At 43.9% G+C, this 26,921-nt stretch overlaps 1 long non-coding RNA gene across 2 annotated transcripts in view; it reads left to right on the top strand.

Moving 5' to 3' along the window:
• The window catches only part of LOC118079881 (uncharacterized), a 47,536-nt gene extending 40,452 nt beyond the window's left edge, over window positions 1-7,084 (top strand). For both annotated transcript variants that reach the window (XR_009557190.1, XR_009557189.1), the window contains one exon: window positions 807-7,084. This is a non-coding gene — a long non-coding RNA (uncharacterized LOC118079881). The remainder of the gene's footprint in view (window positions 1-806) is intronic.
• The last annotated feature ends 19,837 nt before the right edge of the window (window positions 7,085-26,921 follow it).

The following is a 26,921-nucleotide window of genomic DNA, read 5'->3' as shown; positions in this document are numbered from 1 at the left end:
CTTTTACTGGGAAGAAAGCTGGTGTAATTTATTTAGCCATGTAAATCACCCTGGAATCAATTTTGATGAAGTGGAGTACAAAAAAACCCCACTTAATAAAAACAAAACCAATAATAGCAAAGGCTGAGAAAACTGCAAGTTTCCTAATACAGGCTTTCACATTGAAACTTTTAAAGCTGCCCTCCACATACTATTAGACTACAACTTCCAATGTACCTAACCACTGGGGCTGGGGCTAAAGGGAGTTACAGTCAAACAACATCTGGAGGACACCATGTTAGGGTTGCCATATTTCAAAAAGTAAAAACTGGGGCGCCCCTATTGAGCTTTCTTCTTCTTTTTTTCTTTTTTTACAAAAACACAACCCCCCCAAAAAATTTCAATTGACTTTCCTAAGATCCAGGAAAAAGTGCCGCCTTTCAACCCCCCCCCCCCAACTTCAATTCCGCCTTTGAAATCCCAGTAATGTCCGGATGTATGGCAGCCCTACACCATGTTGACTACTTCTGGGCCCTTGTTATCTGGACTGATGTGTATACTGCCAAAAGAGAGTTGGGGGAAACCTACCATATGGCTTGCCAGAACTGCCCAGAGGGAAGGGGGCAGGAAAAGAATATAGATGACATGGAACATAGCTTACTTCTCAACCTTAATTTTACCGAAGCAGAAATTGTAGCTGTAAATGAGGCAATAGAACAAAGCTCTTCCATTCAGTCCTAGCTTATGACTAAACTGTGCTAGCAATAGGGAGGCTAACAGACCAGGAAGAAAACAAGCATGTCCCTTCCATCCATGTTTTCCTCCAGGTTTCCTGAAGACACCCCTTTGGTTCTAGTTTGCAAAAGAGAATGTACCAGGGAAACGGGATGGGTATTGCAGCATCTCAGCCTTGCTGATGAGTGAAAATAACCTGGAAGGAAGTGATGAGAAACACATCCCCACACATCTGACCTTTCAGTGGAAAGCGGTATGTTGGTAGCAAGCCAGGACAGGTGAACCATAATGATTTTATCTGTCCTTGAATTCTCCTCAGAGGCAGCCCTTCTCCCTTTGCACCCCCCTCCCTCTCACTTCGTCCATGTTCCTCAGTGGGCAGCACAGCCCTGTCAGTTTGATAAACGAGGATCAATGGAAGAGATCCCCAAGTCTCATTTTGAGAGTTTCTCTTGATGGGTTGGAGTCAAGAAGCAGCCAGCTGGGAATCTCTCTCTTGGGTGAGGGTCTTTCACATTGCCTTTGGTCCTCACTTAAACTTTCTTTTTAAAGGTTAAGCGTATTTATATACCACCTACAAAAGGTTATTCTGCTTGACCAGGTCTCCAGAAAGAATGATTAATGGCTATTCCTGCCAACTCTCAGTGTTTTGGTTGAGTTGGAACTGGAAAGGAAATCTAGCCGGTACAGAAAAATGTCGAATGCTTCTGTTTTACAGAAAGAATGCACATAAACAACTGCTTACTTAAAGAGCAGAATTTATTGTGCTTTGGGGGGCCCGTTCGTTTGGCCTTTAGATTCTAAACGATACTTTTGCAACATGCTTTCTTTCTCTCTTTCTAGCTACTTCTATTACTACAGTATTTAACTCCACTCCTTCAAAGACTTATCAGGCAGTTTCTTGAGTGGCTTTTGGTGGTGGAGTGTGTGTTTTCTTCTGTTCTTTTTATTTTTAAACATTCAGACTGTAACAATAATACCAGAATTCCCTTGTCTCATTTTAAGATATAGCAATCTGAACCATTTATCTCCACTTCAGCCCCCTGAGCCATTACACTGGTGCCTTGTGTTATATTTTAATGTATTACAGAGCTGACCCTTCCATGTTAATTCATAACTTCTTCTTCTTTTTTTAAGGGTTGCAATTATACTTCATTTCCATCGCTTAGAAAAAAGATAATAAGAGATGAAAAGGGAATCTGGCTATTTTGCCAAGCCCTTGAAGTGTACCTTGAAGTTGCCTCTGGAGGTGTCACCAGGGGCAGCCTAAGACATCTAGGTGGAGAACCCAAATGCGGCCTCCTTCCTTCTAACTAACAAATGTAGTCAGCTGGAAATGTCCTGCCCAAACCTCAGCAAAATGAATGGGAGCTACTGCCATCCGTTCTAATGGTGCTAGAGCCAGCCCAAGGCATTTTATAGCCTGAGGCACAGTAGCAAACATCACACACCTCTAAGTCAAGGTATATAATACCCAAACCAGCTAAATCATTTTTGCCCCTGAGGTTGAAAATCACACAAGTGCCTCTCCCTGTCTCTAGCAACAAAATTATAATAACAATACATTTGGAAAAATAACAGCTTGCTGGTCTTTCATGACACTCAAAACCTGCTCCCTGAGGCAACCACCTCGTTCTGCCTAATGCTAGGGCCAGCCCTGATTAAAGCTTGTGTGCTCCATGGGTCAGAACTGCCTGTTTCCCTATCTGCTACCTTTCATAGTGACCAAATGCTGTGGCTTGAGGTGGCTGTGGTAGGGTGCTGTGGTGATTGGCACCACTTTTCTTCAAACAACTCTGAGGTCGCACAAATGCCACAGTTTTCTGCCCTCTTTCCCCTCAGTTTCAGTTGGAAATGGCTATATAATTTAGTCCTTTTAAGTATCTCAGCCAGCAGCCTGTGATCTTAAATATAATCAAGGCCACTCACTCACATGCAACACTGGGCTGAGAAAGAACAAAGATTCAGACGGAAGCCAGGTCAGTGACTGGATTTTAGACTGTGAGATTGTTTGCGATATATTTCATTTGCTGCATATATCTTCCTTTCTTGACTCATGAAATACATAATAAAGGCTACATTTATGGGAGCCTTTGGCTTTCAGCTCTCTGAATCAGATTCTGTAGTGTGTTATTATAACTATGTTATAAAGATGGAGGAGAAAGTGCACACTTCCTAAAACAATATGCTATATGCTCTCATTTGAAATATCTATTTCTCTGAATTCTGGTTCTCCAGCCAAAGACTATGTACAAAAATGCATATATTAAAGGGGAGTCTGCACAATAATGCATATGTAGCTGAAAATAACATAAGAAACACATTGCCTTAGGGGAAACAGCTTGCAAAAATGTGTATATTAGACATACCGTAATCACATATACAAATGTGTAAATTAGAAGAGATGCACACTAAAATGCTGACCAATTTCACGAGGACTTCATTAAAAAGGAAGAATCAGTTGACAAACTGATGAGTTAATGTGGTGAACTGAACTTAAGAAAAACGAGGAACTTAGAGAAATTGATGCATTCTTCACTAGTTGTAATTTGTGCATCACCATGATGGTCTAGCATTGTAGTAAGAGCCATATTTGTTCATTTCTGAGACTCTCCACTTAAAAATGGAAAGGGAAATGGCCAAGCGATCTCCCTACCCCTGTTGGAAACTACACAGGTTTCAGCTGCTGTGCCTCGGTTTTTTATTTCAAATGTTTCCCAAAGGAATAAGAATTTTTCATGTTTGACTTCTTGAATTTTTAAAATGTTTTGATGCTTGTTATGCAGATGGAAACCTGTTGAACTCCACAGGCAGATAATTGTTGATGCCATGGTCATGCGATAACACAGTGCTGGCTTAATGAGGAAGAGAGCAGTGAAAATTTTTCCGTGCTTGATAGCAGCCCCCTCCCTATATGTATGTAAGAAAGGACCTACCAGTCCTCACAGGCACCAGGCTCCACTAATCACTGAGAGTCTGTACCCCCTGCTATCCAATAAGAGCACCATGGCAAGAGGGAGACCTGCCTGATCCCATCCATTGGCCAGCTAAGGTGCAGCTGCTCCAAGCACAACCACACCAGATCCCTCACCATTCATTCTTCCTTTCATATTGTGTCTATTAGTTTGTGAGCCTATTGACAGGGCCTGCCTTATATTTCAATCTTTGTACAATACTCAGAAATTATTATGCGCTTCATAAGTCAACAACAACAACAATAACAACAACAACGAATGGATGAGTGCAGCCAGCATGCTCTTTTCCTTTCTGCTGACCTGACTCTTGAGATGGAGGAGCTCGGCCTTCCTGGCTGTTGCCTCCAATTAAACATCTGTTCAGGCCTGAGCCATGTAAAGTGTGTGAGCTCTACTACACCAGTGAGGTTGTATTGATTTATATGAGATTGATTCTGGGTTCACAGTGTGTATAGAGTGTAGGTGTAATAAGGAAATACACAGAAAGGAATCCCATCGCTTTCCTTTATCTCCGTCTCATCTTTTCTTCCTCCCCTCCCTCTTTCTCCCTCTGCCTCCCTTCCACCCACCCAATGATATACACTGCTGGGCATACTGCCAGCTCAGTACTACTATTAATAATCCAGCAACAATGAGAGGAAACAGATTTCAGTGCCAGCCTTCCAATGGGAGCTAATTAAAAATAAGTGTCAGCAGAATAAAAAAGAAAGATTTTGAAAAATAACAGGACAGTGCCCTTTTAGGCAAAGATAAAAATCTCCCCTGTATACGGGCATCTTCTTGCCCTGTGCACCGTGTGTCTCTTATGAGAAAAATAGGACAATTAAAATTTAACGTGAGCCAGCATGTTAATAAATCAAAGTGGACACCAACACAGCTGGGAGAGCAAAATGACTGTGTTACAAAGCACCAAGGGCCTGGCTTCTCTGCAGGTTGCGTTCTGCAAATGAGAGGGTAAGGCTATTGCTCCGCCACTCCCTACAGCTTTATACAGTAGGAAACTGACAGCCTGATCCCATGCAGAGTTAGGCGCATCTAAGCCCACCGAAAAGCAGTGGGCTTAGCTGCATCCCAACTCCACACAGGACAGGGCTGCAAGCGCTCATCTCAGCTTGGTGTCCTTCCACCTAGTCAAGGAAAATAATCCATGACGAAAAGCAAAGCAAAGCGAAATAGAAATCTGTGCCAGATTTTGGCTTTTGTTCATATGTTAAGAATCAAGTTCAATGATTGTAGTGAGAATGCAGCTTGGCTGTGACACTTGGAGTTTCCAATTGCTTCATATTTTATGGAGTGCCCCTTATTTTGACACCTTCAAGTCAAATAGATGCCCCTTATCTGAATCACCAGAGCACTGGAATACATTTTTTAAAAAACTTTTGATTTAGGAGTCATGATTCAGATTAGCATACATTTCTCTGGGACATGAGGGCCTGTGTATACCTCATGACTTACCCCACCAGGATAGGAAAAATGTTACTTCTAGTTATCCCTCTATACAGTCCTCCAATGTTTGACCCCTACTTCCTGGTCCTTTGTTTAGGGAAGGAGGTAGTTAATTTGTTCTAATGTGAAGTTTTCAAGTTGTGAATATAATGTAGGTGGTGGTGGGGTTGGCTTAGTTTTTTTTATTGCAATTGTAATATACAATATGTTCAAATATGAACGCAGTGCAATTATAACAAAATATTAATATGAAAGCATAACCACCCCCTTCATCACATAGCACACACAGAACCATAACTTCAGAGATATGAGTGCAGTTTCTCACAAAAACAAGAACCCTCAAGTAGACTCAAACTTAAGTGAATATTAAAAATACTTCACAATAGTAGCAAATATTTAATGCAGCCAAACACTTGAATTTAAGATCTGAAAATATGGCAGGGAGAGACAGAAGACAAGGCTTTCTTTAGCCACGACACTCAGGAACCTTTGGAAATACCTTTTCTGCTCAATGCTAGATTAGCAATATAGATGGCCAATTCACCAAATGGTGTACAGGCACCTCCCCATTCATGTGCATTCCACTTGCGCGCCACAACATTTATACACGCTGCCATGAAATTAAAAATAATTATTATTTGAACCAAAGCCATTGTTTGGTGGGGGGTGCTCTGCGCCTCCACCTGTCTGCCCATCCCTCCCTCCCTTGCTTGCTCATGTCAAGAAATTGTCTCCAGCAACTTCCAGGATTAACAGGGAGAGTGCTGAGAGGCCCTGCAGCGATATGAGGCACCAGGAGCCAACTATCTACAGACCCCCCAGCTCAACTTACTGGTCCCCAGAGGCAGTCAGGGCACACATGTGCAAGGGCACATCATCGGTTGGGGAAAGGGGATGGGATGGACAGGAACTGCTGAAAGAGAGCTGCTTCCCAGCCTCTCTCAATAGAACCCTCCCCACTTTATGAAATTTCACATATACACGCCGAGTCCGGAAACTTGACCCCCGCATAAGTGGGGGACGCCTGTATATATGTAAGGTGCACCACGTTAAGACACTCCTCCACCCTAACAACACATTAAGAATGGGCACTGTCAGGGTAGGACAGGGGTCTGCAACCTTTAAGACAGAAAGAGCCACTTGGACCCGTTTCCGAAGAAAAAAAATAAACTGGGAGCCGCAAAACAGGGACGTAATTAGAAATCAGAGGGCCCCATAGCAAAATTTGCTATGCCCAATAATCAATGCCCCAAAATGCCATAGAAAATTAATCAGGGCCCCAGTGTACCATAAATCATAATCAGTGCCTGATGTAAATAATAATTAATAATGAGGGCCCAATGTCATCCTCGTCATTATAAAAATAACTTTGAGTTTGGGCTGCCTTGATTACTGGGGACATAGCTGCCAAGTTCTTCCTTTTTTAAAGGGAAATTCCCTTATGCTGAATAGGCTTCCTCATGAGAAAAGGGAAAACTTGGCAGCTATGACTGGGAATGGGCACCAGCAACCACTGCCTTATGAGTTTGGGCTGCCTTGATTACTGGGAATGGGCAAAACTCTGACTCCCTTATTAGGACACCTGTATGGTTTCATGTGTGTTGCTCCCATCAAGTGAACTTATAAAATTTCCTCATATTGAATCAACCCATTGATTAATACATCTACCTCAATCTCCTGACCAGGCCGACAGGAGGCCACAGGCAGCCCGCAGGCAGGAGCAGCAGCAGCAGCAAACACGCGCTCCGAGCCCGCAAGCCTTTTCTGCTGCTGGGCGGGAAGAAGCGCGCCCGTTTAAAAAAACAAATAACTCTGCCCCCGCCCCCGTGAGCCTATTGGCTGCAGAAATGCGGCGGGGAGGGGCTGATGCAGGGAGGGGGCCGACCACGCTCCCCGGGCTGCTAACGTCACCTTGCGTCCTTTTTGCACAGCGCACGCGCACAGCGGAGTTGTGGATTCCGGCGGGTGCCGTGCAGGGTGCAGGCGCACAGCGCGCCGCCGCAACTGTGTGCTCCGGCGGCGGTGGGCACCATGCGAGTATCTGGCGGGAGTGGCGGGCGCCGCCACATGGCTCAGGCGGTGCATGGCTCGGACGCCTCCTCCCCTCGTATCCGCTCCAGAGCCGCAGCAAAGGTGTAAAAGAGCCACATGCGGCTCCGGAGCCGCAGGTTGCAGACCCCTGGGGTAGGACCATAGCAGAAGTCTGAGATGAGTCTGGAGTTGAGAACCAAGAGCCATGGGAAAGTCCAGAAGTTATAGCTGATGTGCAAGGTAGGATCAAAGGACACACTAGGATTCAGTAGCAAGGAACAGCCTGAATCAGAGCAGGGCTACGCACTGCTCAGGTAAACCTTGCCACTCAAGCAAGGCTCATTTGAAACAGGAAGTCCTTTATACTCCTTCTCTTCAGAAGGGTCCAATGGCCAGCCTATGTGGGTGGAGTTTGTCTGGAAGGTTCTCCACTGAATAAAGCCTCTTCTGGGCTCCTTCCGTCCCCTATCTACATATTTGGAAGGCATTCAGAAGTGTTCGCTTTTAGTTGGTGGTCGGGTCTGATGGAAATTTTAGTCCAATACATCTGGAGGGCATCCAAAGACTGCCCTGCAATGCATCTTCTTCTGACAATACAGTTACTTAGCTCCTACCTTCCTCTATTACTAATTCACACACACATTCATTGAAACCCTTGTTGATTTTGATTTCTTGCTCAGTCTTACTGAACAGCTCCATGCAAGAACAGTCTTTTACTAAAACACAAATACAAAAGAGAGAGAGAGAGTGCTCTACAACACCGTGATTAAGACAGAGCAGGAAACAAGCAGCAGAGTTCATCAATCCTGAGCCAGTATTTCAGTTCCCAGGACAGCTCATTAGCCACACTGTGTCACAAAAGATATTGCCTCCCATCTGAGGATAGAGAAGGCCACACGCAGAGCTGTGAGGATGGATGCACAGGAGGGGGGGAACACAAAACACGTAACACATCAAAGGGACCTCACTAGTAATAACACAGGGAATCAGACACATTTTTAGGAATGGCGGGAACCACAAGCAGAGGAAAGAACTCTGAACCCTCCTCTAGATTTACAAATAGAAATCCACCTAGCAAAATTCTGTATGCTTTTATAAATATGGTACAATAGCCAGCAGTTCAAACTGTTCGCCCAACTAACATTTTGCTACCATATTTATGCAAATAAGGCACTCTGGTTTTATATAATCATCTGTGAGTACATACACCGTTAGGGCTCTTCCACACTTCTGCTTGCCCTATGCTTTCTAGGCACGGGATCTGAGAGATTTTTCTTTTACCATGTGACTTTCCACGGGAAAACCTGGTGTTTCCCACTAAAAAGCATGGGGGCAAGCAGAATAAAACACAGACCAAATGGAAGTAGGGATACACAGTTACCCCATTCAGGACCAGGGAGTCTTCCACACCTACCCACCTTCTTTCCCCCCAAAACAGTACTTCTGTCTTGTCGGGATTCAACCTCAATCTGTTAGCTGCCATCCATCCTCCAACTGCCTCCAGACACTCACACGGGACCTTCACCACCTTCACTGGTTCTGATTTGAAAGAGAGGTAGAGCTGGGTATCATCCGCATACTGATGAACACACAGCCCAAACCCCCTGATGATCTCTCCTAGTGGCTGCATGTAGATGTTGAAAAGCATGGGGGAGAGGACAAAACTTTGAGGCACCCCACAAGTGAGAGCCCAGGGGTCTGAACACTCATCCCCCACCACCATTTTCTGAACACAGCCCAGGAGGGAGGAGCGGAAACACTGTATAACAGTGCCCCTAGCTCCCAGCCCCTCTAGACAGTCCAGAGGATGTTATGGTCGATGGTGTCAAAAGCCGCTGAGAGATCCAGCAGAACTAGGAAACAGCTCTCACCTTTGTCCCTAGCGCACCGGAGATCATCAACCAGTGCGACCAAGGCACTTTCAGTCCCATGATTCTATGAATATTTAATTGTTTTTAAAATGCTTTCCCCTATGTTTTAAGCTGTTTTTATTTTTATCTGTAAGCTATCTTGAGTCCTTGTGAGCAATAAAGTGGTGTGGTGTGTAAAATAAACTTGCTCTTACCATTGGGCTGCTAGTAAAAGCTGTAGCACAATATATAATGTAAACGAATTAATTCAGCAACTTATAGTAGACTATATTTGTGAAATAGGAGGAGAGAATGGGAAAGCTTCACTATAAAATGATCAAGTCCAAGTTATGTTGGTCTATCCATCCACATCTGTGGAGACTAGCCATTCCTTCTCCCAAAATTAGATTTCTTAAAGTCTGGAAAGAAACAGGAAAACCACAGGAAAACCATAGGAGAGTTGTAATTAGGATATGCAGAAGTTTGATAAAAAGTGAGGAATGAAGTATGGAGCATTATCAAACAATTAAAAAAAAGAAAAGCACTGGCCTCTCCAAATCTGTTCTGAAGGGTTCGAGGAAAATCCAGAACATGATTAGTGGGTGTGAGGAAGGGAGATGGAGGTAAGTTCTATTGTCCAAGGGGAAATCCTTATGAGGGAACAATGAGTTAGTTGGATACCACCAGTGGTTATTCCAGAATAAGCAGCCAGTATGGAAATACCCCAAGCTAGAAGATTTGTAGAATGTCTCTTAGCAGAAGGAACAAGAGCATTGCCACAAAACAGATTCATATAAAAATAGCACAACTGGAGCTATTGATATGTGCTTTAACTGTGGATACCACAGTTACTTTTTTTGTGGAACAAAATTCTCAGTGGAATCCATCTGGGCACATTCCATGTCTACAATCCTGACTTATAAGAAGGAGCACTGGGGCTATATTAATAACAGGATCATTTTTTAAATAAAAAAAATGGAGAACCCAAGTGACACCTATCACAGCATGTATCAAATGATGACTGATGACAATGGTGAGCAAATGAAATAAGATGAATTCAGAAGGGGAACCACCCCCTCATAGGCTCATGTTGGAAAAGAGAGCCATTAAGGAACTATTAACCCACAAAGTGAAATGGAACATGTTTAAAAATAGCTTGGATCTCAATTTATTCCGGGGAGGTAGTGGGTAATTGAGTACTACTTCCCCATACAGTATAGGTTTAATACCTTCAGAAATTTATTTTCCTTTCAAAATGCAAAGAACGCAATTTCCAGTGATACTAGGCTCTGCTATGACAATCAAACAAGTCAGGGGGTAAACATTTTATACTGTTGGATTTTATTTTCCCAACCACTATTGGACCAATATACATCAGTATATCTAAAAAAGATCATTTGGAGATTTAGAAATTCAGTGGTGCAAAACACCTATATCAAAGTTAAGCCAAGGTTGTCATCCCCCACCGCCATTAGTTCCAAGACCAACTTTTCCAGGACACCGCAACTTTAGGGTATCTAGAAATGTTACCTCTTCACCATGACACATGAACCCAGTCCATGTGATGGTAGCTGAAGACACCTGATCTCATTCTCCATCTCAAGATTTCCCTGAGCATTTTGGTCCAGGAAACAATGGCATGTCCCTAAAGTACTACTCCTGGGTTCTGGTATCTCCACCCACAGTTCTGTGGAGGAGCCTACCCCTTTAGGGATTTCTAGCTTGTTGGACTCGGTGCCCTACTTGGTGTACAGAGCAACATCACCTCCTGGACATGGTTCCTTGGTCATTTCTACAGAGCTTGTATACAGAGGTAACCATGACGCACTGGTTTTTTTCCTTCCACTATGTTTCCACTGTGCCTACTAAGCCAATGCCCCTGAGGAAGAACAATTGTTCAAAATGTAATGTGATGGATTTAATCCCTCCTCCCAGTGCGTTTTAAGATTTACTTCCTTCCTTCCCCAGCCCAGTGTTGTAAGCCACAGGACTGCAGCTTGTAGTAACTCCCTGGACAAAGTGTTTCCAGCTTCTGGAGTGCTGCCACACACTCAGGCCGGCCATTGGCCACTCCTTGGCTGGCTTCGTGTGCATGCTGGGACTTTGCCTGGGCAACAACTATTTCCTGGTTGGTTTGACTCCTGGTTTGGATCCTTGGTTGGCTGAAACCTATGGATCTGACCTTTGGCATGACTCCACCCTGACAGCTGCCGATGGCTGAGCCTTGACACAAAGTCATGTGGTTGCACACCAACATGGCTATTATGTGTATATTTAGTGGATATCTGTGCAGGACTGTGTAATAAAATAAAATAAAATAGCATGCTTGAGAAGAAGTATAAATGATAGCTAGGCAGACACCCCACCTTTCCTTTAGTTTTGACCTCATCATATTTAGAGATTAAAATATTATATTTAAAATGTTGGAAAGCAGTTCCGGGCATGATGCGGAAGGCTGAGACAGAAGCAGATGCTGGCCCTGCAACTTTATCAGTCCTAGCAGGTGTCTTTCTGATTAACAATTCAGTTCATTTGCAGGAAGTGGCAAGTATAGCAGATGTGGCCACCTCCTGGCAATTAGCAACTGCTAAAATCACTAAATTTACTACCAGACACATTTTCTCCCCTTCCTGCCAATACTGCCTCCCTTTAAGTGCAGGCTTGGCTTATGTGTTTGTAGGTGAGGTGTTTCAATTTTAAAGTTTGAATGAAGTCTCCTGAGTTGTGCAAGTGGAATCACAATAACAGGGGGACCACACCTCCTGCATCCAAACAGCCAGCATTTGGGGAAACACAGTGATTTAGGAGGTTTCCTCTTCCCTGTCCTTCTGAACCCAGTCCCCCTGCTGCTAGAACTGTTTAGAGGTTGCTTATGTTAAGTAGCTTCTAATTTGTAAACATAAAATAAAATGGCTCAGGAAATTGAGCCAGCTCAAATATTTTTTTGCTGAAGCAAAGCTCAAATGGCTAGAGCCAACACCTTAAATTAGTCTCACAGTACTACTGAGACATCAGCTCAGGCTTTCATCTACGGTATGTATAACTATAAATCGCGCAAATCAGTCTTGTCTAGAAACCTCTATACTACTATGATTCTACTCATTGCTGCATTTCTACTGTCTTCACCCTCCTGGTGACTTCTGATGTTATCAGGGAATTCTGAAAGCAGATGGGCCTTTAGAGTAGTTTGGAAGCAATCCCGCTTAATGGGATCTTGAAGGGCTTGAGTGTTGAGGTATAATCTTGATAGCCATCGTGGAGTGTATTAATTGGTGATCTGTCCAGCAGTCACCAGCACTCATCATAGCTCTGGTAAGGAGCACATCAAGGCAATCTTTAGCACAGACAATGACCAGTCCAACGAAGTTGATGTTGAAGTTATGTTGTGCATATGCCTGATTATCGTATTCCAAAGCAACTACTGTACTCTATTCTGAACTTAAAAATGGAAAGCGTAATGCTGGTGGTCAACAAAAGAGGTTTAAAGACTGTCTCAAGGCAAATTTTTAAAAATGCAGTATAAACACCAACAATTGGGAAACACTTGCCTGCGAGCGCTCCAATGGGAGAACAGCCTTTACCAAAGGTATCATGGGCTTTGAAGACACTCGAACTCAGGACACAAGGGAGAAACATGCTAAGAGGGAGGCACGCTTGGCAAACCCTCACCACGGTCAACTCCCGCCTGGAAACAAATGTCCCCACTGTGGAAGGACATGTCGATCCAGAATTGGCCTCCACAGTCACTTACAGACTCATTGTTAAAACCGTGTGTATGGAAGACAAACTTACTTGGCTACGAGTGATCACCAAAGAAGAAGAAGAGGTGACTTTCTTGATAGGTCATCACCAGCATTTGTCCAACTAAGAACCCACACTCAGCTAACAATCAACAGGCTGCCCTGGCTCGTTAACATAAACTTGATCTGGAGGTTCAGTGTTTGGCACAGTTCAGCTCCCCCAACCTTGATTATTCTTTTATTGGACCCAGGAATTTAGGGTGTCTCAAACCCCACAAACTCATAACAATATATTAAGGACGAATCCCAGGACCATAGGAAGCTTGTCCCTAGTATGAACTCACTGCCTAGGTCTGCAATTCAGTTAAAGATGTGAATGTGGAATACTTGTGGGAATGTGGGATTGGACTAGATGACCCTTGGGGTTCCATCCAACTCTACCATTCTATGATACTATGATTCTATATGGGCATCTTTGGATACTACTCTAAGGCCAAAGTCAAGGAAACATGAATGGCACCTGCTTCTTTGCATCTCCTCTGTAATGGCAAAAGTAAGAACTTGCCTGCAGGTAGACCTTGAGCTGCTGTTGTTTGCTCAGCAGACACCTTTCTTCATGGGAGACCTGCAGGAGTTTCATATTTGGGTGTTACACTGGAAGAATGAGAAAAGGAAGCAGGGCCACTCACACTCCCTCTTTTCCTGTTTCCTGGCCGTATCTAAATTTAAACCAACCTCACTTGGTGCATTTCTTTCCCTTGGTACTGAATGAAGCCTTTGTTGTAGGCTCTCACAGTGCTTTCAGTTCTGGCATTTCAAGGTTTCATTGTGCTGGAGACTAAATTTGAAACCAAGCTTTTTGTTCCCGGCTAATAGTGTGTGTCAGTGGGAGGACATGATGAGACTTCTCTGAAATAGCAGGCACACAGGGAGAAGGTGAAATGCATGAATAAATAAAATGCCAATATTAGAGCAAAGTTTTGTTGGGAGGTTTTAAATGAAATTAATGTGGTTCAGGCCCATATCTCCCAACCCTCTAGGAGCTATTTATAATTCTTAATGACTTGTCTCAACCCAGACTATGCCTTTCTTAATTTTCATATTTTTTAATGCTCATATCACCTTGCAACCCCTTGGCAAAACTGTTTTTAAAGATGTCCACACCAGGTGAAACCTTGAGTTGGTATATTATATTATTTATTATTATTATTATTTATTATTATTATTAACCATAACCCACCATTTATCAAAAGGCTCCGGGGTGGGTTGCAACATTGAAACATAATATTAAAAACAGTTTTTAAAAACTTACAATCTCAAAAATAATGTGAGCCCATACACACACACACATGCGCGATGTGTTAGCGGAAATGGGTTTAAATGACAGACTAGAAAATGTGAGACTGTATAAGGACTAGGAGAGACAACATTCCTTTTTAGTCAGTCACTAGTTCTTTTTGTATTTTGCTTGCCAGAGACAGACTGCCAGCTGCTGCTAAAAGGCCATTCAAACAGCTTTCCTATACTGAAATGGGAACATGACCTCATCTGCACCATACATTTAAAGCAGTATCCTACCAGTCATGGCTTTTCCAAAGAATTCTGAGAACTGTAGTTTGTTAAGAACGCTGAGGGTAGTTTGGAGATTCCTAGTCCCCTCACTGAGCTACAATTCCCAGAGTTCCCAAGAAGAGGGATTGATTGTTAAATCCCTCTGTAGCCCTGGGAGGGGAAGGGTGTCTTTTAAGAAATCTCAGGTCAGCACACTTAACAAATTACAGGATTCTTTGGGGGAAACCATGACTATTTAAAGTACAGTAGTATAATATTGCTTTAAATGTTTGGTGTGCCTTGTCTTCTGCCAGATATTTATTTGATAATGCATACATTACATAGTGCAGATGGCACCTGTGGGAGTACGAGAGTCACAGGGTACAACAGTTCTCCAGACTGAACAGGTGCTCCTCTTGACAACCTGTTTATTGAGCATACATCCTGATTTTCTTACGCAGTGGTTAGACTACATCCAGTTTTCATTAAGCATTTGCTCTGATTCACTTTCCTAGCTGCAAGAAGTCTGGTTTGTTTGTTTTTTAAAGGGGATTTTGTTGTGCTAAAAATGACAGAGAGCTTTAACCCACAAGTGCACAAACCTATTTTTCAGTGTGCACTTTAATCCCTTCTGCAAAATAGCGAGGGTCTGGAAGCACCCCTGTCAGAGCAGGGCCACTACGGTTTTAACAACTTAATGATATGCAGAAATTTAGCAGGTGAATCTTTCCCCAATCCTGCACCTTCAGAAGCTTTCCTTCTAAAGTGATTTTGATGCAGCTATCAATGGCACAGGAGCTCTTATCAGAATATAATTGCCAATTGAAAGCGTGTGGAATGAACCACACAAGACTACACAGTAAGATAAATTAAGTGAGCAGATTTCTTAGATGAATATGTTAGACTCCATCCTTCTTTGGGAATATGAAGCAGAAGATGCCGAAACAGAATATCCACTCACCTGGGATTCTAGGTGGGCAGCTGGTGCCACATGCCAGGGCTGTGGTGGGCCCAGGGTGGCAATCGCCCGGCGTGGCTGGGGGGAGGTGATGGCTGGCACTGCGCACCTCCAGCCACGTTGGGCCCTCAGGTAAGGGCAGGCAGCGCACGCTCAGCCAATCAGAGGAAGGGGCTTGAGGGCTGCAACCAGTCTGCCCCCTAGACTATTTAAGGAGGTGGCCAGGTGTTGGCCGTCCTCTTGGCCAATCATCACAGCCATTACGCACCTGTGCCAGCAAAGAGACCAATGTCATGAACCTCCTATTGTTCATATTTTGACAAAATCTCTTCCCTCCTCGGGGGGAGGAGATGTTGTGGGCACACGAGGCCTTCACGTGGGGGGGGGATGGCTAGCATTCCCACCAGCCCATTGGTTCCTTCCTCGCCACGGCGCGCCCCAGGCGCACCCAATCGGGCTGCGCCAAGGGGGCGCGGCTCACGCATTTAAGGGAGCACACGGCGAGGGATCGGCCTTGCTTTCGTCGGACCTGGATCCTGCTTTTCCCACCCACCCACCCTCTTCATAGGCAGGTTCTTCTCTTGACGTTGCTGCGCACTTGTTGGTCGCCATCTGGGACCTGGTAGGATTTTTCCCACTTGGCAAATTGGCTCTGGCCTTGTGGTTTTTGCCTGCCGCGTATGCAAATCGTCACAACTTGGGGGTTTGGCGGTAGGCATTGGATTATCTCAAGAAGGTACAGGTTGCGGGGGGGAGGTTGCTGCCATCACCTCCCCCAGAATGTGGAAGGGTACTCCCCTAAGGAGTCTGGGGCGTTGCCAAGTCCGAAGCCGTGGTAGGTGAGGGCCAGAGGGCACGCCCCTAATGGTGGCCCCAGGATGAGTTCCTAGTTGATGTGCATCACAGGACTCATCCAATGGTGGTTAACCCTTCACAGACTGCCAGCAGAACGGGCTGGAGTCAGATATAGTCGGTTAGCTCCAATGCCTATGCCAATACCCCTCTACAGTCATAATCAATAAAGTTGTGGCCTTTTATGCCCATTAACCTTATACAATGTGTCTCGTGTCTTTATTTATCGCGGGGAGGACTCGGGGCATCGCCACACAACATCCATTTGAGTCTGCAAGTTATGTAGCTTTTGTGCAGATGTTTGGTCAAGGCTGTTCTCTTGGGGATAGCAAGGAGGAGCTAAAAGAAGTAGAATTCATTTCCTTGCTTTTATTTATATACTTTTCTTTCTTACTCTTGCATCTGTGTTTCCCATCAGTGCTTGGTCTTCTGACATTGTAGCAACTCCCCACATGAATTGGCGGCTTGCTACTTGACAGATTTTACAGTGTGCTGAAATACCTAGATTTGGTAGTGGTGGGTTTCTCAGTCTAACCTACCTTGCAGTTTTGTTGTAAGGATAAAACAGGACAGAGGGGGAGGATGTGTGCCACCATGATCTCTAAAAGACGAGATATAAATGTAATATACAAACATTTTTAAAGCATGGTTTGTTTGTTTTTAAGTCTAGATTTATAAATAAGGATTTTTTTTTAAAGCATCTGCCTCTCTTTTTTACCAGAAAGCGAATGAAGACAACAGGCAGCCAATATGAGTAAACAGTTCCAATTAAGCTCCATCCCTGGGGTGGCTCCATTTAGGCTCATACTCTGGAAGGCTGCAGCTACCTTTGCATAGCCTTGGTATTTTTTAAGCTGTGGCTTCTGTTGTACAATCAGATCGTTGATCAACCGACAGCTTCATATTAAAAGAACTTTTCGTGGCATTTTAATCCCAGGAGGTAATGTGGATATTTGTCATTTCTGATCTTCCCTTCCTGCAGCCGTCCACAGATGACAAGATCCGTGAAATTTCTACTGCCAGGGAGTGAAATGGATATTAACCTCATGCCCAGCCGCCACCACAATACCATCCTCTCTTAGCTGCCCTTGACCACTTTCTCTTCCTAGGCAAGAGAGAATGGGGGTATTATTATTATTATTATTATTATTATTAGTCAGTTCACTTTCCATTCAGCGTATGATGTTTTACATATCACGAGTGCACGTCGGCGAATAATAAACTCTACAATGTTAACAGATTGCTTTAAAAACCCTTCACTTTATTTCTGATTCTCATTTGCTCTGCTCTTCATGCCATTTTCCCCTGCATAAAAGGGGAAGCAGGAAATAAGAAAGAGAGAAAAGAACTCAAACACCTGAAAAATCTCCCCCCTCCCCCCCCCCCGCTTCATATACCTGCTACTCAGTACCAAATCTGAATAGAAATGGATGGGGAGGGAGATGGCAAGATGGATGAATAACATTTCATGCCCTGTAGTCAAACATAATTTCAAGAGGGGAATGAGGGCAAACTCTTAAGGGGGCTTATCCTGTTAAGATGGCAAATGCACAATTCAGAGGGCTCTCTCTTTGAAGGCTAGCCTCTAATTTCATCTGGCAATTATGACTCCTGGAAAATAATATTTCAGGAAAGGGGGCCTCTCTTCTGAAGAGGGGTGGATTGTTTTCTTGGAGTAGGGGTGAGGGAGGCAAAATACCTCAGCATGCTAATGATCAGGGAACCCATTAGGCTACAAGATGCCTGGGGATGCCTGGCTCCCTTCCCCTTGAAAATCACAAGGAACGGTTCAAAAGAGAGAAGGGAGCACAAGCATCTGAAGTGCCATCTTGATTCTTTCAAGATGTTGTCGTTTAGTTGTTAAGTCGTGTCCGACTCTTCGTGACCCCATGGACCAGAGCACGCCAGGCAGTCCTGTCTTCCACTGCCTCCCGCAGTTTGGTCAAACTCATGTTGGTAGCTTCGAGAACACTGTCCAACCATCTCATCCTCTGTCGTCCCCTTCTCCTTGTGCCCTCCATCTTTCCCAACACCAGGGTCTTTTCCAGGGAGTCTTCTCATCTCATGAGGTGGCCAAAGTATTGGAGCCTCAGCTTCAGGATCTGTCCTTCCAGTGAACACTCGGGGCTGATTTCCTTCAGAATTGATAGGTTTGATCTTCTTGCAGTCCATGGGACTCTCAAGAGTCTCCTCCAGCACCATAATTCAAAAGCAACAATTCTTCGGCGATCAGCCTTCTTTATGGTCCAGCTCTCACTTCCATACATCACTACTGGGAAAACCATAGCTTTAACTATATTGACCTTTGTAGGCAAGGCGATGTCTCTGCTTTTTAAGATGCTGTCTAGGTTTGTCATTGCTTTTCTCCCAAGAAGCAGGCGTCTTTTAATTTCGTGACTGCTGTCACCATCTACAGTGATCAAGGAACCCAAGAAAGTAAAATCTCTCACTGCCTCCATTTCTTCCCCTTCTATTTGCCAGGAGGTGATGGGACCAGTGGCCATGATCTTGGCTTTTTTGATGTTGAGCTTCAGACCATATTTTGCTCTCTCCTCTTTCACCCTCATTAAAAGGTTCTTTAATTCATCCTCACCTTCTGCCATCAAGGTTGTGTCATCGGCATATCTGAGGTTGTTGATATTTCTTCCGGCAATCTTAATTCCAAATAATGATGGGCAAAGAGAAGCAACTTCCTTTGTGATATGGAATCGTAGTAGCTAATTTATGAGTCTAGTGGCATGAACTTGGTCAAAAGCTCTCCTGTATTATAATCTTTCAAATCATGGGTTCCGCATGCACACATCTCTAAATAGGAACATAACATCCTCGCTGTGGTATTTCCCCCCATCCTGTGCATCAGGCATCGGGCATCGTAATGCATCTTTCCCTAACTGGATTCAAAGCAACATGTCTGCTTCTTCCTACATTGAATGGGGTTGTATGATATCAGTTGTGATTGACTTTTTTTGAATAAAGAGTTAACATAGAATCATTTTGGGTTTCAGCCAGCAGCAGACCCTCTTTGTTTCCTTGAGTTGCTAAATTGTAGAGTTGGCCATGCCAACCATGCAGGCTGTTCAAGTGCAGAAAGCTCAACATGGACCTCAGTTTTAATGGCCAACATAAATCAGTTAGTTGGGACTTGATGAATAGCCTAGATTTGTAGTATAGGGGTCACAGTAATGGTGGTTCTGATATGAGTTTTCTGCACTTTGCAGATAGTTGTGGGAGATGAAGGAGAGCCTGAGTGGTTCTCTCCCATCCTGAAAGGGGGTGCCACTATCTGCCACCCCATCTTGAACCACATGATGAGAGGATGTCATAGAATGCTTGGAAGTTCCTTGGATGATTTTCATGCATCATAGCTGCCAAGTTTTCCCTTTTCTCGTGAGGAAGCCTATTCAGCATAAGGGATAACTTGGCAGCTATGTCATGCATTTGAATGGAAAACTCGAAGGGCCTCACTCTTTTTCCAGAGTAAGCATATGGCTGCTCACTCATCTCTACTCACCACATGCCATATTAGCATTAAAACATATAGTGTTTGCACAAACATGTTTAAAAGGGTGCAGCAGCTTAGTGTTTTCTGTCTCCCACCCACACTTTAGCCCTTCTTTGTAATGGCTGCAAGTTTTATTTTATTTGGCATGCAGTCACCCTCTTCCAAAGCTTATTTTAAAGAAACAAACACTTTTTTACTGGGTGGAACAAAAGAAAAGCACCTTGCAAGCAAAAAGGTAACATTCAGACTTTAAGTTCAGGCCGAAACCAGCACTTATGTGACCTAGTCTACCACCCAAAGGAGGAGAGTTGGTGGGCCTGAGTCACAGAATTGGTTGCTTAATTTAAACATCAATGAAAGCTCCATGGATTTTACTGGTGATGGACATGGAACAAAGTTATAGATTGCAGGTGCTGCCATTCACTTCTAAGGTATTCCACATGAACTCCAAGTCCTTGCCTTTGCTTGTATGCATATTATTCACATCTTCCTTCCATCTGCAAATAGAATTTATACTTACCTAGAATGGAAACTGCCTGTAGTTCATTAAATATCTTTAAAGTGTTAATGATTTCCCCCCTTTTTTCTATAAAAAAAACCTGTTTAATGTTTTTCCAGCTCATTTCCTGCTGCTGTCACCCCAAATCTGGTGGGCAGTAATGACACGTCGAAGGCAGAAAATGGGATTATGATGAACAGAGTGAATGCTCTTGAAAAATGGGCAACATTAAAGATTTGCAGACACTTTTCTCTCTTTCTCCCCTTGCAGGCTTCTATATAAATGCATTTCATTCCCATCACATACATCCGACTTACAGTTCTGCAGGCGCACAGAGAAGGAATCTAATTCATATATAGCTCAAACACTTGAGCTAATAGCATAGAGAAGCAAAAGGGAGCCAAGGACAGGTGATCTACTCTGAAAGAATAGATATGTGATCTGAAATATCTCCCCCTCCCTCTCTGCAGGCCATCGTGCAATTTAAAAGAAAAGTGATTCCCACATGCCCTTTATGGCTTTTTTTTTAGACTGTTTTACCCTTCTTCCCCAAGCAGCAGAAAGTTCAGAGAGCATTTGGAGGAGAAAGAACTAATGTCTTTGTAATAGTAAGTTGATTTGCAAATGTATAGGCTGATAAAGCATATAAGCATGTTCATAGGTACACAGTGCTAGCCCCCAAATAATTACAATATTCTGGCCTGAAATTCAAAGCTACCTCCTGGAAGGAGGAAAAGCACCCAGAAAATCCTTATTCTCAGTTATCTAGGAGCGCTTCTAGACTGATGCTATTTTCAGGTGTGATTCAATCACATACTGGCAAATTCAGGTTGTGCAATTACAGTCGACTTGGAGCTTTTGTGTAGCAAAGCTCTTTCCCTAAAGATCAGACTTTTTGTGATAAGGAAAGTGGTGGGGAAATGCAGTGGAAAGTGTGGGATAACACTTGCTTTGATGGAACATCATCTAACCTCCCTACATTAATTTCTATGGCTTCTGTTGTACAGTAAGCTCTCGCAAGGCAAGCCCAGTAGGTTGTGTTGCATTTTATAATGGCAATGTTCAAGCCTGTCGTCACAATCACATTGGCTAATTTAATGAAAATGTGGCAACTCCTACTGCTAAAGCAGTTGACTATAGCTCTTTGCCTGGGAAAGCTTTAGGAGGTTTGGGCTGGGAATCCAGCTTGCCACTTTCCTGATTATTTTATTTTATCTTGTTGTGGTTTCGTATTTGAAGATACAATTTGGGAGTTTTGTAAGCTGCCCTTTATGGGAGGTTGGGAGATGAAATCTGTGAATTAAATAAGTAAACGTTTGTGTTTTCTCCATGTAATATACTGAGCAATGCTTTGTGATATATTTTATTTAAAGCTACTTTGTATTCTCTGAGCATGGCTTCCTCAAATGCAATCCTACCCTAACTCCCAGTGTGGATGGTATGTGTGTGCGTGTATGTGTGGAAGGGGTCAGGCTGGTGAGGAAATTGCCACTTCTGGTGATAATGCTCTGCCACAGTAGAAGTGGGCAACAAGTGCCTGGTGGGCAACAAGTGCAATCAGTTCTCCCGCCATTGGTAGCCAATGGAAAGCCCTGCAATGAGGGCATGTTGGAGCGGGGCACTGGCAGACCCAGTTGTTGGGCTCCTTGAGTCTACCAGCCTAAAGCTAGCATAATGAAAAAATAAGGGGGGGGGGTTACACACCTTTTCCCCCTGGCTGGTAGAAGCAGATGCTCCTCTGCTCCCTGGGCAAAGTTTGGATTTCCCTGTAAAATACACTCACTTTTGAAATAAGTTTTTTATAAAGAGATCCCCAAAGTCCTCACTCCGTTGCTCTACCACTCTTACAAATAAGTTGTCTTCCCTACATTGTGCCAATCAAGCAAGTTTCTGAGACACATGTAACCAATGCTGGCTGCACTAGAAAGAGGGAACAAACCGTTGTCGTTTTGCAGACTAAAGCTGTTGGCTATGGATGAGAGGCTTCTAGGCAAGAGCCGCCACCACCCTCATGTGGAACAAAGATCCACTTAGATCCTACTGGGAAATTCAGAATAGAATATAACAGAATTATAGAGTTGAAAGGAACCCTGAGGATCATCTAGTCCACCCCCCTTCAGTGCAGGAATTTGTAGTTGGTCCATATGTGGGTCAAACCTGCCACCTTTGCATTATCAGCAGCACTCTCTAACCTACTGAGCTAACCAGCCCTGCTTGAGTTCGATTTTGACAATCAGAGATGCCTCTCTGGAAATGGAACACACTTGTAACAATATTCACTCTCCTGAGGCATTTATAATGTGTAGACCATGGATGAATCCCACCCGGTGCACTACTTGAGAGTGCTCAGCAACTCTTTTCTCCTGGGTTAGTAAACAATTAAAAAAAATGCCGTGCACTTTTGCCCACATGGGAACATTTAAATGATGCAGATTGTGAAAACCATCATTGGAACTACACAGAAACTCTGCATTGAAATACTATTTTCATGGCTGCTTGCTTTAAATGAAAGCTGATTTTTTTTTATGTTTTACCAGGGGGAAAACATAGCTCGGTATATTTTATGCATATCAAAAATCTTGCCTTGCATTCACTTTCAACACGGAATTGAAAGTTGTTTTTATTTATTAAGCTTTTGCACTTTTCTCATTGAACATTCCACATGAAACTATATTTAAACATGAAACTGTATTCAGCGAGTGCATAATTTATTTCTCCCAAGTTGGAAGGATCAAAGCTAAAGAGAAATGCCTATCAGGAACACTGGGATCCATTTACCTTGGTGCTTTAATGTTTGACCTCCCCTTGAAACATAAAGAATGGCTTGCTGACTTGAGCCATCTGAGCACATTTTTCATAAATTTATTTCCCTTCCTTCTGCACAGAGCTTCAAGCGCACAGTAATAATGACAACTAAAGGTAATTGTGTGCATTAGTCACAGGCAGGGATGAGGCAAGCTGCTGCACTCAGGCTTGGAACTGGGCTAAGACAACAATGTCCCCACCCCCCACACCGCAACTTCAAAAAATAGCTCAATTTATTCCAAATCCAATGTAAAGCCAAATTGGACCTGTTGTATTTCATGGGAAAACAATAGGCTCTGATCCCCTCTGGTTAGCCTCCAATTCTCCTCCCACTTGCTTAGCTACCTGCCAGCTGGCTCTCTTCCAAACGTGGAATAGTTCCTCCCATCTACCAGCTTATCTGGCTTGCTGCTGTGCGGATAGCAAAAGGAGAGAATATTGTATCTCAAGTATCCCTCTAGCTCCTGGCATGCTGCAACCACCTGTAAGCTGGTGATGGGAGTCTTGGGAAACACAGCTTCCCCATCACTACTACTGGAGGTATCAATAACACAAGGAAAACCCAGAGCTCCCAGCCTCAGGACCTGTAGCAGGATGCTTAAGTGTGAGAGTGGAAGAAATGGGAGAGAGACCTGCATCCCTTCCACTACGGCAGAGCTTTCCAAACTGTGTGTTGTGACACGTTAGGTATGTTGTGTGAATGCTCCCTGCTGCGCTCCTCCAAGGACTGGAAAGGGGTTAGTTTAACCTCTGGTTTGCTAGTAAAACTGAATGACTGTTTCATCAAATGATGCTTGTTTAAAAAGTGTGTCGCCAACATGAAAAGTTTGGAAAGTTCTTCCCTACCACCACTGCAGCAAGGATGGAGGTTAGAAAAGTGGATGCGAGGGAGAAGATTTATTATTTGCTATTTTATTTAATTAATCCATAGATCGCTTCACTGTATAAAGCCATTGAAGCTGCGCGGCTTTGTGAATGAAAGGACACAACCAGTTGGTTCAGAACAGGCATCCCCAAACTTCGGCCCTCCAGATGTTTTGGACTACAATTCCCAACTTCCCCAACCACTGGTCCTGTTAGCTAGGGATCATGGGAGTTGTAGGCCAAAACATCTGGAGGGCCGCAGTTTGGGGATGCCTGGTTCAGAAGGTCCCGTCTGAGCATTTTATGATAGGGACTGGGATGCATACACCAGTCTCTTGCAAACTGAGGCTGCTTCGTAAAGTACCAGTTCATGAGGGCTCTGTACTGCAGAAACGGGACCAAATCTTAAAAGACCTCCAACCTTTGCACAATAATACAATGTTAAAAGCTCTTTCCATTTCCAAGGTGGGAGGAAGATTACATGATCTCCCATGCATGGATTGCTATACTGTATTGTATGTCTGCTGCTCTCCCACATGCTTCGTTGAGTTAAACAGCCACAAATGGCAGCTATGCAAAATTCTTAGGTTCTTTTATCACTATTTTTCTTTTCTTTTTTGGGGGGGGGGGGGTTAAAAGAAAAGCAAAAGACCTCACTATTTTTTTAAACAACAACAACAACACAACACCCACAAAAAGTTAGAACAAGCACCCTCCCTCCCTCCATGTAATGTATCAAAGCAGTAACATGCACTGGAGCGTTGCAGCCGCCTATCTGGAGGTTTATAGGCTTTTATTGGCCTTGGGCGACTCAGCACACGATAGTCTTTAGAGTGACATGGAATTTATTAAACTTCTCTGCAGCCTGACAGGCCCCTGCTCTCCTCTACCCTACCGTTTCTGGGGGTGGGAGTGGGGGGAAGAGCGTGATTTCTTCAGATCACTGGCTTGAGATGTTTAGCGGTTTGTTCATTTTTATCTCACCAGCCACTGGAATTGTGAGCACCTAGACATCACTTTAAAGAAAGCCCATTACGGTGCCATCTCAAAAGACAATGTGGTGTTGTTGTTTAAAAAACTACACAGCCCCGCCGCCACCTGCCTCATGCGTAGAAGACCACACTGCTGATAGGACAAGCTATACAGACATATAACACACAAACACACCAGGCATGGCTTGCCGCCCTCCCCCTCCCCTCTGGATAGCCTAATTTAGTCGGTGTATGCCGTCCTGTGTAATAAATTTCATGTTTCAGACAATAGCCTGTCGCCTCCAGCAGCTGGCCCCGTTCATGATCCAGCACTGTTAAAAGCATCTGCTTGTCTTGCCACTTTCTATCAATGGGCTGGATCATCATAGGGAGACCAGCCAGCACCATTAGATTTAAAGCGGTGTTTGGATTTTAAAGGAACCCCATATTTGTAGCTCTGTGTAATCCGGCACACACACACACCTAGAGTGAGGTGTTTGTCTTCCCACTCGCTTCACAAACCCTGTGCATAAAAACCAAAAACATGGATAGATATATTAGCACAGGGTCCCTTCCAACTCTATGATTCTACGATTATTTTTATAAACGTTTTAAGCATTGTCTGTTACAGTTGATCAATATGGATAAGAATGATTCCAACAGCACTAATCCTTACAGGGAGGTTCTGAAATTACACCTTTTTTTCTATTTATATTTGCCCAACAAGTTATGTGGATATACCCTCACATCTATTGCCATTTGATAAATCTTTTCAAACCAGGTCCATAGACTGTTGGGGGGGGGGATATATGAGATCATGGTTTTGGGGAAAGGCTGTTGCTTAATGGTAGCATGTCTAGTTTGCATGCAGAAGGCCCCAGATTCAATCCCCAGCATCTCCAGGTAGGACTGAGAGACCCCCTGCAGGAAATCCTGGAGAGTCACTGCTAGTCAGTGTGGAGAATCCTAAACTACATGGACTAATGATCTGACTCAGTTTAAGGCAGCTTCCAATGTTCCTGAGTTCTATTGATTTCCACAGGCATATTTTGCTTTACATCAGCACCCCTCATGCTTTTTGTGCTATTCCTGGTGTGAGAACAGTGACAATCCTCTTAAGAAGCCCTGCTGACAAATCAGCAATTAAGGCCACAATTTATATTTAAGCGTCTCATTGGGTTGCATTCAATGTAGCACATTCAGTCAGAGTATGGATTTTTCCTGGTGCAACAGAACTGTCCGCCCCTCTCTGCCCCCAATGCAACCCCTAAATCTGTTCTGGGTACCCTGATAACCCTATGGAGTGGATTTGGGGGCAGCAGGGGGCGGAGAAGGAGGGAAAGTCCCCTTGTGCAAGCAGAGCTTAATCCGCTTGTGCAGTTATTCAATTGAATATTGCCTATCATATCCCTTACACCAGGCATCCCCAAACTGCGGCCCTCCAGATGTTTTGGCCTACAACTCCCATGATCCCTAGCTAACAGGACTAGTGGTTGGGGAAGATGGGAATTGTAGTCCAAAACATCTGGAGGGCCGAAGTTTGGGGATGCCTGCCTTACACCATGCCTCCCCCCACAAAGCACAGGATTATATGGAGCTGCTGTATACAAAACCAGACTTTTGAGCCACCTAGCTCAGTATTGTCAGAGTTTCGGTCAGAGGTCTCACCTAGTTTTGTACTGGGGATGGAAGCTGAGACTCTGAATGCAAAACAAATTCTCTGCCGCTGAGCTACAGCCAACATGGGATCAAGTCAAACCATTGGTCAATCTAGTTCACTACATTGACTGGAAGTGGCTCTCCAGGGTTTCTGTTTCCTTCCAGGTCAAGCTGGAGATGTTGAGGACTTAACCTTCTGTGCGCAGAGAAGGTGCCCCCCTTCAGTAAGCCATGGTGGACCTTCTACTAGAAGAGGACATGACTAACTCCTGATTCTTGCTTATGTAAATACTGTTTGTAAGGATTAACAACACATGGCTATATATGCTACAGCCAAAAACAAAAAGGGGAAAGGGTGTGTGTGGAGAGAGAAAACCTTTGGTGTATGCCTGTGTGCATGAATGTGCATGTATGCTTTGAGTCCCAATCGAAATAACACTGAGCACTCACAAGAATCCACTCCATGGCACTCAATCCTCATTCCAACCTTATTTACTCACTTTG

The sequence above is a fragment of the Zootoca vivipara genome, chromosome 2 (genome assembly GCF_963506605.1).
Source record: "Zootoca vivipara chromosome 2, rZooViv1.1, whole genome shotgun sequence".
Lineage (NCBI taxonomy): Eukaryota > Metazoa > Chordata > Lepidosauria > Squamata > Lacertidae > Zootoca > Zootoca vivipara.
The sequence above is the reverse complement of the archived record's forward strand: the minus strand, read 5'-3'. Positions and strand labels throughout refer to the sequence as shown.